General features: G+C 54.9%; 1 long non-coding RNA gene across 1 annotated transcript in view; it reads right to left on the bottom strand.

Annotated features, from left to right (window-relative positions):
- The window catches only part of LOC127041003 (uncharacterized), a 192,378-nt gene that overhangs the window by 79,394 nt on the left and 96,096 nt on the right, over positions 1 to 16,888 (bottom strand). The window lies entirely within an intron of this gene.

Consider the following 16,888-nt stretch of genomic DNA (forward strand, 5'->3'; position numbering starts at 1 on the left):
AGGCAGTAGCATGGGGGGGAGGCACGGTGGGAGCTGGGGGATGGGACACAACCAGGGGAGGATTGGGAAGACCGTAGTGGGGGCTGCTCAGAGGCAGTAGCATGGAGGGGGCAGGATGGGAGCTGGGGGGGAGGGGACACAGCCAGGGGGAGGGACTGGACAGACTAGGGGGGGCTGCTCACAGGCAGTAGTATGGGGGGGAGGCAGGGTGGGTGCTCGGGGGGAGGGGACACAACCAGGAAGAGGACTTGGCAGATCGTAGCGGGGGCTGCTCAGAGGCAGCAGCATGGTGGGGACGGGGTGGGAGCTGGGGGGGGGACACAGCTGGGGGAGAGACTGGCCAGGCTGTAGGGGGGGCTGCTCAGAGGCAGTAGCATGGGGGAGGCAGGTTGGGAGCTGGGGGGAAGGACACAGCCGAGGGTAGGATTGCGCAGACTGTAGAGGGGGCTGCTCAGAGGCAGCAGCATGGGGGGGAGGCAGGGCGGCAGCTGGGGGGGGCACAGCCGGGGGGAGGGACTGGGCAGACCATAGGGGGGGCTGTTCACAGTCAGTAGCATTGGGGTGTTGGTGTCACTAGGCATAAATCTAGGCCTCAGTGAACCAAAGCTCCTCCATGTTGAACTCTACTTGATCTAGAAAGCTAGCAGCTGTGAAATTAAATGTGTAACAGGAAGTTATCAGTTGCAGCACAGCTAAAACCGGTCTAAAGCAGTGGTGATAAGGCCTGTGCACCATTAGCAGAACGACAAGATAACTTACAGAAGAAAAACTTACTAACGAGCTGCCACGGCCAAGATTACTTAATGCACCTGTGCTTACATAACTGCTACGGGGGAGGAAGGAGAAGGGGGCGGGAAAAAAGAAGAAAGAGAAAAAAAATTATAAAAAGGGTCAAGCCGCTTGTGTAGTGGTGCATGATTTGAGGCGTTCGTCTCCTTGCACCGCTTTGAGATCTCAAATAAACTTTGCTTGCTTCTCCACCCGGGTGTGTGTTCATTGGCGCTTCACACTCTGGGCAAGAACCACTGTTGCTTGCCTCGGGCACCCTCTGTGTCGGCAACAGAAGGCAGCGCCCTGCCTCCCGCAGGAACGGCTGCTCCCCAGTCCCCTCGCAGAGCCGGGGAGGAAACCCAGCGGCCGGCCCCCGCAGGAATGACGACTCCCCAGTCACATCGCGGAGCCGGGCAGCGAAGGCAGAGCCCTGCCCCTGCTGGAACGCCCGCCCCCCATCCCGTTGCAGAGCTGGGGAGGGAAACCAGTGCCCTGTCCCTGCTGGAACAGCCGCTCCCCCGTCCTCTCACAGGACTGGGGAGGGAAGGCAGCACCCCGCCCCCACTGGAATGGCCGCTGCCCAGTCCCCACGCAGAGCCGGAAAGAGTCCAGCGCCCCGCTAGCGCAGGAAAGGCTGTTCCCCAGTTCCCTTGCAGAGCCAGGAAGAGAACCCAGTGCCCCACCCCCCCAGGAACGGCCGATCCCCAGTACCCTCGCAGATCCGGGGAGGGAACAAAGCGCTCCGCCCCCGCTGGACCACCCGCTCCCCAGTACCCTTTCAGAGCTGGGGAGGGAATCCAGCACCCCGCCCCTGCTGGCACAACCACTCCCCAGTCTGCTGGCAGAGATGGGAGGGGAACTGAGCGCCCCTCCTCCACTGGAGAGGGAGCTCCCCAGTCCACTGGCAGAGCTGGGGAGGGAACCCAGAGCCCTTCCCTGGCTGCAATGGCCGCACCCCAGGACCCTCCCAGACCTGGGGACAGAAGGCAGCACCCCACCCCCACTGGAACGGTCTCTCCCCATTCCCCTGCAGAGCTGGGGAGGGAAGGTAGCGCCCCGCCCCGCTGGAGAGGCGGCTCCACAGTCCCCTAGCAAAGATAGCGCGGGAACTCAGTGCCCAGTCCATTGGCAGAGGTGGGGAGGGAGCCCAGTGCCCCGCCCGGCTCGAACAGCCACTGTCCAGTCCCATCGCAGAGCTGGGGAGGGAAGGCAGCTCCCAGCCCCCGTAGGAATGAACAGTCCCCACTCCCCTGGAAGAGCTGGGGAGGGAATGCAGAGCCCCGTCGCTGCAGGAACGGCCGCTCCTCAGTCCCATCACAGAGCCGGGGACGGAACCCAGTGCCCTGCCCCCGCTGGAATGGCTGCTCCCCAATCCAATCGCAGAGCTGGGGAGAAAACCCAGCACCCCGATACCACAGGAACGGCCACTCCCCAGTCCCCTCACAGAGTTGGGGAGGGAAGACAGCTCTCCCCCCCCACTGGAACGGCCACTCCACAGTTCCCTCGCAGAGCTGGGGAGCGAACCCAGTGCTCCGCCCCTGCAAGAACAGCTGCTCCCCTGTGCCCTGGCAGAGCTGGGCAGGGAATGCAGCGCCTCACCCCCGCAGAAACGGCTGCTCTGCAGTGCCTTGGCAGAGCTGGGGAGGGAAGGTAGTGCCCCCACCCCCAGAGGGGTGGACGTTCCCCAGTTCCCTCGCAGAGGTTCGGTGGGAACCCAGCGCTCCGCCCGTGCAGGAACGGCCGCTCCCCAGTCCTCTCGCAGAACTGGGGAGGAAAATGAGCGCCCCGCCCCACTGGAATGGCAGCGTCACAGTCCCCTTGCAGAGATGGGGAGGGCAGGTAGCGCTCTGCCCCGGCAGGAACGGCTGCTCCTGAGTCCCCTCGCAGAGCTGGCGAGGGAACCTAGCTCACCGCCCCTGCAAGAACGGCCGCTCCTCATTCTCCTGGCAGAGCTGGGGAGGAAAAACAGCGCCCCACCCCCACTGAAACGGCCGCTCCCCAGTTCCCTCACAAAGCTGGGAAGGGAAACCAGCGCCATGCCCCCGCTGGAACGGTTGCTCCCCAGTCCCCTCGCAGAGCTGGGGAAGGAAAGCAGCACCCCGCCTCCACAGGAACGGCTGCTCCCCAGTCCCCTCGCAGAGCTGGGGAGGGAACCCAGTGCCCGGCCCCCGCTGGAAAGGCCGCTCTCCAATCTGCTTGTAGAGCGTGGAAGGAAAGGCAGCATCCCGACCCCTGTGGAACGGCCGCTCCCCTGTCTCCTGGCAGAGCTGGGGAATGAAGGCAGCTCCCCGCCCCTGCAGGAACGGCCACTCCCCATTCCCCTCGCACAGCTGGGTAGGGAAGGAAGCGCTCCACCTTCCCTGGAACGACCGCTCCCAAGTACCCTTGCAGTGCTGCAGAGGGAACCCAGCACCACTCCCCAGCAGGAACAGCTGCTCCCCAGTCCTCTGGTAGAGCTGGGGGTGGAAGGCAGCACCCCGCTGCCGCAGGAGCAGCCGCTCCCAGTTCCCCTCGCAGAGCTGGGGAGGGAACCCAGCGTCTCGCCCCCGTAGGAACTTCCGCACCCCAGTCTTCTCAGGGAGCTGGGGAGAGAAAGCAGCACCCCGCCCCCCCTGGAATGTCAGCTTCGCAATCTGCTCGCAGAGGTGGGGAGGGAAGGAAGCTCTCCACCCCCGCAGGAAAGACCGGGTTCCAGTTCCCTAACAGAGCTGGGTGGGGAATCCAGCGAACCACCCCCGCAGGAACGGCCGCTCTCCCGTCCCCTCAAAGAGCTGGGGAGGGATCCCAGCTCCCCACCCCCGCAGGAACAGCAGCTCCTCCATCCCCTCGCACAGCTGGGGAGGGAAGGGAACGCCCCGCCCGCGCCCCGCAGGACGCCCCGCTGCTCCCCAGTCCCCTCGCAGAGCTGGTGAGGGATGGCATTGCCCACCCCCGCACGACTGTCCGCTCCCCATTCCCCTCGCACAGCTGGGGAAGGAAGGGAGCGCCCGCCTCCGCAGAAAGGGCTGCTCCCCATTACCCTCGCAGAGTTGAGGAGGGAAGGCAGCGCCCCACCCCCGCTGAAACGGCCACTCCCAAGTCCCATCGCAGAGCTGGGGAGGGAAGGAAGTGCCCCACCGCCGCAGGAATGGCCGTGCCTCAGTCCCCTCGCACAGCTGGGGAGGGGAAGCAGTGCCCCGCCCCTGCAGGAACAGCCACTACCCAGTCCCGTCACCGAGCCGGGGAGGGAACCCAGAGCCCCGCCCCTGCAGGAACGGCTGCTCCCCAGTCCCTTCGCACAACTGTGGAGGGAACACAGTGCCCCGCCCCCGCAGGAACGGCCGCTCCCCAGTCCCCTGGCAGAGCTGGGGAAGGAAGGCAGCGCCCTGCCCCCGCTGGAATGGCGGCCCCACAGTCCCATCGCAGAGGTTGGCAGGGAAGGCAGTGCCTCGCCCCCGCAGGAACGGCTGCTTCCCAGTCCCCTCGCAGAGCTGGGGATAGAACCCAATGCCCCGCCCCCGCAAGAACGGACGCTCCCCAGTCCCCTGGCAGAACTGGGAAAGGGAGGTAGCGCTCCATCCCCGAAGGAACAGCCGCTCCCCAGTCCCATCGCAGTACTGGGGAGGGAACAGAGCGCCCCGCCCCCGCTGGAACGGCTGCTCCTCGCAGAGCTGGGGAGGGAATGCAGTGCCCCACCCCAGGAGAAACGACAGGTGCCCAGTCCCCTCGCAGAGCTGGGGAGGGAATGCAGTGCCCCACCCCAGGAGAAACGACAGGTGCCCAGTCCCCTCGCAGAGCTGGGGAGGGAACACAGCGCCCCGCCCCTGCAGGAACAGCCACCCCCATTCCCCTCTCAGAACTCGAGTGGGAAAGCAGCCCACCCACCCCTCTGGAATGGCGGCCCCACAGTCCCCTCGAAGAGCTACAGAGGGAGGCAGTGCCCTGCCCCAGCAGGAACGGCCGCTCCCCAATCCCCTGGCAGAGCTGGGGAGGGAAAGAGCGCCCTACCCCTGTTGCAGGCACAGAGGGTGCCCGAGGCAAGCAGCAGTGGTGTGTGCCTGGAGTGCTTAGCACCAATGAACACACACCAGGGTGGAGAAGCAAACAAAGTTTATTTGAGATCTCAAAGCGCTGCTGGGAGACTTGACATGCCTCAGATCCAGCCCCCTACACAAGCGGCTTCCTCCCTTTATATCCCAGTTGCTTTCTGAGAACTATTTCTTGCTGACTAGCTGATCTCTCACTCCCCCATCCTGTCCCATCCCGCTGCAGTGTCTTTTCTCACTCAATCTTTTGTCTTCCCCCTTCCTCCCACCCTCCGCTGCTGAGACATGGACACTGTATCTAAAAGTGACCTTGAAACTTGCTTCAATTCAGCTCCAGTGTGTTACAGCAGGGAACTGGCTGTTACAATCAGAAAAGTAACTGCTGACAGTATATTTTACAGCTCTTAACACATTGGGTTACACTAGGTTACACAAAGTGTTTAACATGGAGGAACATTGGTTCCTTGAGGTCTACAACAGGAGGGCTTCATTGACACTTGTGGTCTACCACCCTCCCGAGTTACCTAGGGTTATGCCTAGTGACACCAACACCCCTGCAGGAACGGTCGCTCCTCACTCCCCTCGCAGAGCTTGGAGGGAACCTAGGGCCCCGCCCCCGCTGGAACGGCCGCTCCCCAGTCCCCTCGCACAGCCAGGGATGGATCCCAGCGCCCCGCCCCTGCTTGAACTGCTACTACCCAGTCCCCAGGTAGAGCTGGGCAGGGAAGACAGCTCCTTACCCCCGCTGGAATGGCCCCTCCCCAGTCCCATCACAGAGCTGGGAAGGGAACCCAGCGCCCCACCCCCGGAGGAATGACAGCTGCCCAGTGTGATGGAGTAGGGGCTGTCTGTGTAGGGGATGGGAGAGTCGGGGATGTCTTCAGGTGAGGGAGCAGATCTTTAACTCTGTAACCTGAGCCAGGTAGGGGGGAGGGGGTTAGCACCTTTTCCTGGGAAGCTGGACAAAGGAATCTGCCGGCTGGAGGAGGGGCAGTTCAGTTTCAGTTTTGGGCTGGGTGAGGGGAACTCAGGGGATCCTATGCTGGACCCAAACCCCCTGAAACTCCAGAAGGACCCAATTGAGGGGTCCTGACTGTGCCTGCAAGCTCTGCTGTAACCTGCATTCCTGTTGTCCAATAAACCTTCTGTTTTACTGGCTGGCTGAGAGTCACTGTGGGTCCCAGGAAGAGGGGTGCAGGACTGGACTCCCCCACACTCCGTGACACCCAGTCCCCTCGCAGAGCTGGGGGGGGGAACCCTGCACCTCGCTACCGCAGGAACAGCCATTCCCCAGTCCCCTGGCAGAACTGGGGAGGGAAACCAGCGCCCCGCCCCCACAGGAACGGCTACTACCCAGTCCTCTCCCAGAGCTGGGCAGGGAAGGAAGCACCCTGCCCCCGCAGGAACGGTCGCTCCCTAATCCCCTCGCAGATTCAGGGATGGAAGGCAGCGCCCCACCCCCGCAGGAACGGTCGCTCCCCATTCCCCTAACAGAGCTTGGGACGGAACCCAGCGCCCCGCCCCTGTTGGAATGGTCACTCCTCAGTCCCCTTACAGAGCTGGGAGGAAACTCAGCGCCCCACCAGCCCAGGAACGACCGCTCCCTAGTCCCCTCGCAGAGACGAGGAGGGAACCCATCGCCCAGCCCCCATAGGAACGGCTGCTCCCCAGTCCCCTCGCAGAGCTGGGGAGGAAACTTAGCGCCCCACCCACAGTTGAATGGCAGCTCCCCAGTCACCTGGCAGAGCTGGGGAGTTAAGGCACAGCCCTGCCCCCGCTTCATCGGCCACTCACCAGTCCCCTCGCAGAGCCGGGGAGGGAAGGCAGCGCCCCGTCTCCGCAGGATGGCCGCTTCCTAGTTCCTTCACAGAGCTAGGGAGAGAAGGCGGCACCCCACCCCGCTGGAACGGCTGCTCCCCATTCCCATTGCACAGCTGGGAAGGGAACATAGCGCCCCACCACCACAGGAACGACCGCTGCCCAGTCCCTACACAGAGCTGGGAGGGGAACCCAGCACCTGGCCTCCGCAGGAACGGCCACTCTCTAGTCCCCTCGCAGAGCTGGGGAAGGAAGGCAGCGCCCCGCCCCCGCCGGAATGGCTGCTCCCTAGTTGCGTCACAGAGCTGGGAAGGGAGGGCAGCAAACCGACCCCACAGGAATGGTCACACCCTAGTCCCCTGGCAGATCTGGGGAGGGGAGGCAGCTCCCCACCATCCCTGGTACGGCCTATCCCCAGTCCCCTCTCAGAGCCGGGGAGGGAACCCAACGCGCCGCACCCTCAGGAACGGCCGCTCCCCAGTGCCCTCGCACACCCTGGGAGGGAACCCAGCGCCCCGCCCCCGCATGGCCGGTGGCTCCTCAATCCCCTGGTAGAGCTGGGGAGGGAACACAGCGCACCACCCCCGCTGGAATGGCCGCTTCCCAGTCCCATCGCAGAGGTGGGGAGGGAAGGCAGCTACCCGCCCCCGCAGGAACGGCCGCTCCCCAGTTCCCTCGCAGACCTGGGGAGAGAAATCAGTGCCTTGCCCTCGCAGGAACGGCCACTCCCCAGTCCCATCGCAGAGTTGGAGAGGGAAGGCAGCGCCCCGACCACACTGGAACAGCCGCTCCCCAATCCCCTTGCAGAGCCAGGGAGGGAACCTAACGCCTCACCCCCACTTGAACGTCTGCTCCCCAGTCCCCTGGCAGAGCTGGGAAAGGAACCGAGCTCCCCATCCCCGCAGGAACAGCCGCTCCCCAGTCCCCTCGCAGAGCTGCGGAGGGGAGGCAGCACCCCAATCCCGAAGGAATGGCCACTCCCCAGTCCCCTGGCAGAGCTGGGGAGGGAAAGAGAGCCCCACCCCCACAGAAATGGCCGCTTCCCTGTCCCTTCCCAGAGCTGGGGAGGGAACCCAGTGCCCCACACCCGGAGGAATGACAGCTGCCCAGTTCCCTCACAGAGCTGGGAGGGGAACCTAGCGCCCTGCCTCCGCAGCAATGGCCGCTCCCCAGTCCCCTTGTAGAGCTGGGGAGGGAACCCAGCACCACGCCCCCACAGGAACGGCCGCTCCTCAATCCCCTGGCAGAGCAGGCGAGGAAAGGAAGCGCTCTGCACCCGGAGGAACGGCTGCTCCCCATTCCCCTCTCAGAGCCGGGGAGGGAAGGCAGCGCCCAGTCCCCTCGCAGACCTGGAAAGTGAATGCAGGGCCCCGCCCCCGCTGGAACGGCCACTTTCCAGTCCCCTCGCAGACCTGGTGTGATGTTATGAGTATAATATAATATCTCATTGAAAGGTGACAGGGCCAGAAAAAGTTAATTAACTCACCTCACCAATTGACCTGACCCATGAGTGAACCTTAAGAACTGGTTATGAAGATCTGTAAATGAATAGAGCTTTGAAATGCAAGTCTGTATTGTTAGAGGTAGAAGGGGAGGAGTTTCCTCAGATCTTGTGATGTCAGCAAACAAGTCTTGTCTATTGCTATAGTTTTAATTCAAAGATCAAAAAAGGAATATTAGCATTTAAGATGATACTTGAGTGAAATAGTATTATTATCTATGTGTCTCTTTGAAGGTTATGGTAACCTGTATCTGAACTGTTTAATGGATAAATTACTCTGTTCTAATTGCCAGGATATTTGGGAGAAGGATTTAAGCCTATTGTTTTCTAAGGCCGAAAGGCTGCTAGAAATGTATAAGAAGCCTGGGACACAATCCTTCTTCATCTCAAATCTGCTTTGGGTTTCAAGAAGGGGAAACCTTAAGCCACAAGGATTGAGATCCCCAGTCATTGACTGGAGCCACCCTGAGTATGGACATTGGACTATAACCTATGGACTATTTCTAAAAGGAATATTGGCTACTACAAGCTCACCTCTACTATGTATCTGAACCTCAAAAATTGAATTCAAGTCTGTATGTGTATTAATCTTTTAACCAACACTCTCTCTCTTTTCTTTTCTAACATATTTTAGCTTAGTTAACAAGAATTGGCTATAGCGTGTATTGTGGGTAAGCTCTAAGTTATAATTGAACCTGAGCACCCAGGCTGAACCGAGCCACAACAGCGCCACCTTAAGTAAAGGTGGAAGCAGAGCAGTGACTAATGCCAACCTCCTCGTCTCCAGTGGTCTGGGAGGAGGTGATGAGCTCACCAGTTATGTCAGAACTGAGGCTTAGCATGGAAGTGAGAGGTTGTCATAAACAGATAAGTAAGAGTTAATAGAACAGAAGTACTTCATATCTCTTTTGCCTGGAAAGAGTTAACAAGATCAGAAAGCCTGGCTGTCACCTGATCAGAGGACCAATCAGGGGAGAGGATACTTTCAAATCCTGAGGGAGGGAAGTTTTTGTGTGTGCTGTTAGTTGTTGGTTGTTGTTCTCTCTGGGTTCTGAGAGTGACCAGATGTTCAACCAGGTTTCTCTCCAATATTCCTGATACAGTCTCTTATATATCCAGAATAGTAAGTACTAGGTGATAAGGCAAGTTAGTCTTATGGTTGTTTTCTTTATTTACAAATGTGTTATTTGGCTGGGAGAAGTTCAAATGTGTATTTGTCTGGAAGGAGTTCAAATTTGTATTTTGCTGAAAGGATTTTAATTTGTACTTGTATACTTAGGCTGGGAGGGTATTCCCAGTGTCTATAGCTGAAAGACCCTGTACATATTCCATTTTACATTTACAAAGATAATTTTTACTGTTTATCTCTCTTTAATTAAAAGTTTATTGTTTAAGAACCTGATTGTTTGTTTGTTTTTTTTATTCTGGTGTGAGACCGCAGTGGACAGGGTCTGGCTTCACCAGGGAATTGGGGGGGGGGAAAGGAGGGAAGGGGGGGAAAGAGGTTAATTTCTCTCTGTGTTAAGATTACTTTCTCTCTCAGGGAGAGTCTGGGAAGGGGAGAGAGAAGGAGGGGGCAAGGTGAATTTTCCTCTCTATTTTAAGATTCAAGGAGTTTGAATCACACAGTGATCTTCCAGGGAAACCCAGGGAGGGGAAGCCTGGGAGAGGCAACGGTGAGGGAAAGGTTTTAATTTCCTTCTGTTAAGATCCAGAGGGTCTGGGTCTTGGGGGTCCTTGGACAAGGTTTTGGGGGGACCAGAGTGTACCAGGCACTGAAATTCCTGGTTGGTGGCAGCGCTACAGGTTCTAAGCTGGTAATTGAGCTTAGAGGAATTCATGCTGGTACCCTATCTTTTGGACGCTAAGGTTCAGAGTGGGGAATTATACCATGACAGAGGTTTATTAAGGATGCCTGAGGTTGGGCACTTGAAGGAAACTGCATGGTTTGAAATTCTAAGTAACCATTGAGGTACTATAGAAGCTGTTTTGTGCTGCGTTGGTAAATCTAAGTACTGGAATAACCACCAGTGTTTGGGATTTGTCTGCCCTGTTTTGTATGCAGTTCACCCTGACTGAGTGACCTCAGCTGGCTCCCACGGGCAGCACCGTGAAACCTGGGGAGGGAAGGCAGCACCTCGCCCCCGCTGGAACGGCTACTCCCCAGTCTCCTGACAGAGCTGGGAGGGAAGGCAGGCCCTGCCCCCGCTGGAACGGCCGCTCCGTAGTCCCCTTGCAGAGCTGGGAACGGAACCCAGCGCCCCGCCCCCGCAGGAACAGCGGTTCCCCAGTCCCTTTGAAGAGCGGGGGAAGGAAGGCAACGCCCAGCCCCCGCAGGAACAGCTGCTCCCCAGTCTCCTGGTACAGCTGGGGAGGGAAATCAGTGTCCCGCCCCCATTTGAATTGTCACTGCCCAGTCCCCTTGTTGAGCTGAGGAGGGAAGGCAGAGCTATACCCCGGCTGGAATGGCCACTCTCAAGTCCCATTGCAGAGCTGGGAGGGGAACACAGCTCCCTGCCCTTGCAGGAACGGCCGCTCCCCAGTGCCCTCGTAGAGCTGGGGAGGGAACACAGCGCCCCACCCCCCCAGGAATGGCAGCTCCCCAGTCCCCTGGCAGAGCTGGGGAGACAACCCACTGCCCAGTCCCCGCAGGAATGGCCACTCCCCATTATCCTCGCAGAGCTGGGGAGGGAAGGCAGGGGACGGTCCCCACTTGAACGGCTGCCACCCAGTCCCATTGCAGAGCTGGGGTAGGAAGGCAGCGCCCCACCCGGGCAGGAATGGCCACTCCCCATTCCCCTCGCAGAGATGAGGAGGGAACCCAGCGCCCCGCCCCCGAATAAATGGCCGCTCCCCTGTCCCCTCACAGAGCTGGCGAGGGAAAGCAGCGCCCCACCTCCACTGGAACGGCCTCTCCCCAGTCCCCTCGCAGAGCTAGGAAGGGATGGAAGCGCCCCGCCCCCACTGGAACGGCCGCTCCCCAGGCCCCTCGCAGAGCTGGGGAGGGAAGGCAGCACTCCGCCCCCGCAGTAACGGCCGCTCCCCAGTCTCCTGGCAGAGCTGGGAAAGCACACAGCACCCCGCCCCCACTGGAACGGCCGCTCCCCAGAGTTGGTGTCATTAGGCATAAATCTAGCCGCAGTGAACCAAAGCTCCTCCGTGTTGAACTCTGCTTGATCTAAAAAGCTAGCAGATTTGAAATGAAATGTGTAACAGTAAGTTATCACTTGCAGCAAGCTAAAACCGGTCTAAAGCAGTGGTGATGAGGCCTGTGCACCTTTAGCAGATGGACAAGATAACTTGCAGAAGGAAAACTTACTAACGAGCTGCCGCGGCCACGATTACTTAATGCACCTGCGCTTACGTTACTGCTACAGGGGGAGGAAGGAGGAGAAGGAGGCGAGAGGGAAGAAAGAGAAAAAAAAACTTATAAAAAGGGAAAAGCCGCTTGTGTCGGTGTGCATGATTTGAGGCGTTCGTGTCCTTGCACCGCTTCGAGATCTCAAATAAACTTTGCTTGCTTCTCCACCCTGGTGTGTGTTCATTGGCGCTTCGCACTCTGGGCAACGAACCACGGTTGCTCGCCTCAGGCACCCTTTGTGCCTGCAACAGTTCTTGGCATCCCTGGCTGGGCTCGAGGCTAAAATTAGCCTTGCCCAGATCCCTCCTGGTGGTCAACGGATCGCGGCGACAACCAACGCCCAGTGCACACCGGTGACTTCACCTGGGGCCTGGGTGGAGACGCAGTTAGACCGACCTCAGAGGGCTCAACGGTGCAACATGCTCGAGTAGTGGAGAAGCAGTTGAGGGCGATGGTGAGGAACCGTTCCCTTGGATAAGGTAGGAACAGTCCAGTTGCCTGGACTTTGTCTCTTAGGACCTGGGGACGCCCAGTGTCTTCCTGCGGCATGGGGCAGAGACAGAGTAAAGTGGGGAGGGCCTGGTGCACACCCCTAGAATGCAATCTAGTGAATTGGAAGGTGTTTGGTTTGGATCCGATGACTAAGCATAAACTGAAAAAGTTCTGTATAGTAGACTGGCCTCAATATCAACTAGAGGACCAGAAAAGGTGGCCACCGGAAGGATCACTTAATTATAACACGATCCTCCAATTACTCCTGTTTTGTCAGCGAACGGGTAGCTACTGAAGCTGTTTGTATGGAGAGCTCTTGTAAAAAAATCCCCCACTGTAGCTCCTGTTCTTCCCCCTGTCTGGCGGAGTGCAAGGATTCAAAAGCAGGTTAGGGATAGTGCAGGGACAAAGGAGGGACCTATCTAGAAAGGGGAGACCCTATGTCCTAGTGCACTCTCTCCCTGTTGTAGCTAAAAAGCAAGATCAGATGCAAAATGGTATTGGGGGCCAGTGTGAGTGACTGTTACTGGAAGATGCCCAGAGTACCCTGTGAAGCAAAAGCTCATGACCAGGACTACTCTAACGCAAGCCCAATAACTAGTCGATCTTTAGGAGGTCCGACGCATGGTGGGCTGACTCGCCCTTGCATCGTCCGGTGAGGAAGCTACCTGGATGTATCCATCTTCCCTTCCCCTTTCCTTTCCATGTGGGCTACTGACAGTCTGATCATCTCACTGGATGCAATCAGAGTAAGCGGCACCGTCTCTCAGAGACTAGCCAACACTCTTTGCTGAAGGGAGGTGTAGGAGGGTCATGGCCATCCTTGTTAGCCTCTCCTGTGTGAGTACCCTGTAGGGAAAAATCCTTAGTTTATGAGCCTCTAGCACGGACAGGGCACCCTCCCTGTGTGTGTAAGTGGAAAATGGGTGGGGGCACAGCCTAAACATTCCACCTCACCCCCTAAGGGTACACCAGAATATTACATGTACGTACATTATGGTTCATCAACCTGCAGGTATTTAGAGAATTAGAATATTTACACGGGTGAAAATCCATCTAAACAATTCCCACTAGAAGGTACTTCAATCTAGATAAGATCATACATCTAAGAGGAGCATTTAATCACCAAAAAGTCCTGACATAGCATGAGCAAAATTGTCTATTGAGGAAAGGAATGGGTTAATTTGAAATTCAGCTTGGCCCAGGGATAAAAAGAAAGTTGCTCTGTGTTCAAGGTCAAGAATCAACGCGGACTATGCTAAGTACAAAGAAAAACTGCTTTCGGCCCCAGCTGGCTGTGGAAAAAGGAAAATTGACAGAGGCGAACCGAAGGCAATACAAGTTACAGAACTGAGATTACATTTGCAAAGCTTAACTGTCCAGTAAGATCCAACAGTGTGCCTTTGTGACCCCGGAGCCGGTGTGGCTTGGTGACACCCAAGAAGCCACAGGCAGCTGACCTGGACTGGAATCTCTGAAAGAGACGCCGCAGGAGATTCCAGGGTGTAAGAGAACAGCCCTCCCAAGAGTGGAAGCATGTTGGAAATTCTGGACAAGCTGTATACAGGATAATCTCCCGTCCACCTCTCTCCCTTCTCTGAACATTATAAACAGAAATGGCCAGTCTGGATGTACGTGTGTGAGTATGAAAGGGGCTTCGGGCTTGGGGCATTAATATTTTCCTGAGTGATATGGGAGCATTCCCAACACTCTCCGTTGTTGTTTTATTATTTTATTAATGGAGCTTTAAAAATTCAGTTATATGGTGTGTTTTCTTTATCTTCTCCCAACTATCCTGTAGTGTCAACCTCATAACCTGACACGAGTGATAGATTGGTAACAGAAATTTGTCACAGTTTGGTGAGCAATTAAGAAGGGGGAAGCCCTGCAGAATTTACACCATCTATTTGTTTTACCCTTGTTATTTTATGTTTGCTTTGCTTGGTACTGTTGGTGTTATATGTTGAAAACTGCATGATTAAAAATGAGCCCTAATAGGATAAGGAAATGCTATCTGGTTCTGTTCCGTTTAACCGGTTACTGTTGTTTTTCTGCTCTGTTCATTTGGGCGTTAGGAGTGTGGGCGGAACTGAACCTCTCGTTTGTAATTCCTCGGAGTGGAAGCCATGCGTGCGAGGAAGCTCTGAGGTCGAATTGAGATCCTTCTGTCCCTTCCCCTGTAGCGGTCAGTGTAATAGAAGTGGGAAAGTCTGACTTAGACTGTAATTTCCTCTGCTCTCTGTGTAATTCTCTTTTCTGTTTAAGTGTCAGGAGACAGATGGGTGGGTCTCTGGGTAAACCCTCTAAAGGGGTTTGGATTGTATGTTAAGTAAATGGCCTTTGCCCAATGGGCCATGTGTTTTTGTCCAGGTGACAAGCCTCATGAAGGAGGACTCGGGTAGTCTTGTGAGTAAGAATGTTTAAGGGAAGAGACCAGGAGGGGTGGAGGCTAGTTGAGAAACCCACCCTCCTAGCTAAACTGGTAGTGGAACAAGTTGGTGCCCATAGATGGGACGGTTCAGCGAGATAAGCAGGATCGGGCCCAGGCGGGCAGGCAACAGACAGAGAGATTGGAAAACAGGTTGAAATACTTTGAGGGTGTAGTGGAAGGAAGGATTCAGTAAGTGTAAGCATGGGGATTTCAAATACCCAGGACTTACTTGGAATGGTGAGTTAAGTTGATAAAAGTGGCTGTTGGGAGACAAGCAAGTGATTTAAGGGAGAGTGAGAAGTGAAGTCTGTAGTTGCTGGAGGGAACAGTAGTTGAACTTTGTAAAAATGCTAAAGAGGAAAGTTCTTGGTGTCTTTGAAAAGTCTTTGAAATGTTTGTAAATAAATTCAGGCAAAGAAATTATTGGATTGCAATCATTTGGCTATGAACAATTTAGTTGAATTAGCTGAAGAATGTAGACAGTGCTATGTAATTGAAATTGTATTAGGCTCTAAGGGCACTATAAGTGGTGATGTTTTCTTTCAGTGTTTGAAAGCAGGAGTTAAAAGTAAAAAGCAAGCCAGAAAGCATCTGTATTAATGCAAATTATCTAACTGATAAGGTAGGAGCCACTGAAACCTGGGCTGCCTATGAAACACATACCAAAAAAAAATAAATAAATAAAGGGGTAATTCCTCTGTTTTGCCTGAAGTCAACAAGGGTATTTGTATATTTTAAGTGATGATTGTCTGCCCAGAAGGGGTAGACCTCTGGGTTTTTTTTGTCTTTCAGATAATCAGAGAAAACTGATGCCAACTGAACAGCATTCAATGTACCATGCATTTACTGGCACAATGGGAATTGTGTTTTGTGTTTTGTGTTCTGTCTTGTGGTGTTTGTCTCATGGCCGGAGTTGTTGTGTTTGGTGTTTTTATGGGATGGTCTGGTTTGGAATCAGGAGAATGTGATATACTAAAGTCTAATACATTTCCTTCAGTAAGAAAAGGAATCTTCATTGGCCAAATCTTTTAATTAAAAATTGTTATTAAAATTTGCATACCAACAGTCTTTGAAAGCAAGGACACGAAAAGTTAACCAACTCCCCATATTGTACATGGGATCCTTCTGGCTACCTCAGATTTCTAGCCAGAGGGCTGAGGATGGCGGGAAGCTATTGGACTAGAGGTTGTATTAAGTGAACTCCTCAAAGTGGGTGTGCTTGTCCTGGTTTGTTGCTCCAAAGCTCTGTAATAAGGTTATTTTAGTGGAAGGGTATATGTGGCATACATTCATTAAATAATAAGACTATTGTACTGTATAATGGCAATGTTTATGTGTTCATTGTTGGAAAAAGGTGTATAAGTGAAAAGTGGAAGTTTCCTTTGTAGGTTAAAAGAAGCCAAAAAGGGGAAAAGGAAAAGAACAGAATGAGTTAACTGGAAATAAAGAATTAGCTAGCAAGCTCAGGCTATAGATAAGACACTGACTCCATTCAAGGACACTGCTCACAGTTAAGACTTGGCTAACAACCAGGAAAAGGAGGGCTTGAATTTGCTCACGCAGCTATAAGGTTTGCAAAACACTGCCAGGCACTATGGAAATGTGTTAGGTTTCTTTTCTCACAGGTAAAAAAGCGCTACTCAAAGACCCTAGCAGCCCTGCCACTCCTTGGAATCAGGAAACTGGATTGATGTAAAGGTCCACCAATGAAAGACTGCCTTGGCTCTATGCTGGAAAGGCCCTTATTAAGTCCTGCTGACTACCAACTCCGCTGTGAAGTGACGAAGACTGACTGCCTGTACCTATGATTCTCACTGCAAAAAGACCCCTCCACATTGGGAGAATTCTCCTACTGAAGATTAGCCTATTTCGCCTTCTAGCTCCACTGTGCCTTCTGGACAGCAGGGAAAAAGTACAAGGTGAAGTGCTTGTAACCTCTCCCTTGTTCACTGACAGATCTATTGTGCCTTTGAATTTTTCTAGAAAAAGCAAAACCATTACAGGGTGATGTGCTGGTAACCTCTCCCCTGTAGGATGCTGCACCACGACTGTTTTTGGGAAAGAGAAAGAAACACTCGCTCCACTGAAATTGCCAAGGTCCAGGAATTCCTGACTAGAAAGGACATTAAGAACTGACCCTGGTGAAGAAACAAAGAATTATACACTGGTGGAAGAACATTTGTGGGACCCATGCTTGGGAATGTGTTATTGATTGGGTTTTGGGGTTTATTCTACAGGCTGCGTCCTGTGTCCTGGATAAATCCTTCAGCATGTATTGCTCTCTCTAATTGGATTTTAAATAACAAGTACCCAAAGAGTTTGTTCTGCCACTAGAAATTTTACCCGTATTGAAATCATGCCAGTGACTAATAATGTAACCCCCTCCTACGCTATTAATGTTAATGCCTTTTGACAGTACCTGAGAATAGTTAAATAAAAGGTGTATTATCGTACTACACCAAGGAACGATGGTATTGAATATCACTGAG

The sequence above is a fragment of the Gopherus flavomarginatus genome (genome assembly GCF_025201925.1).
Source record: "Gopherus flavomarginatus isolate rGopFla2 chromosome 13 unlocalized genomic scaffold, rGopFla2.mat.asm SUPER_13_unloc_1, whole genome shotgun sequence".
Taxonomy (NCBI): Eukaryota; Metazoa; Chordata; order Testudines; family Testudinidae; genus Gopherus; species Gopherus flavomarginatus.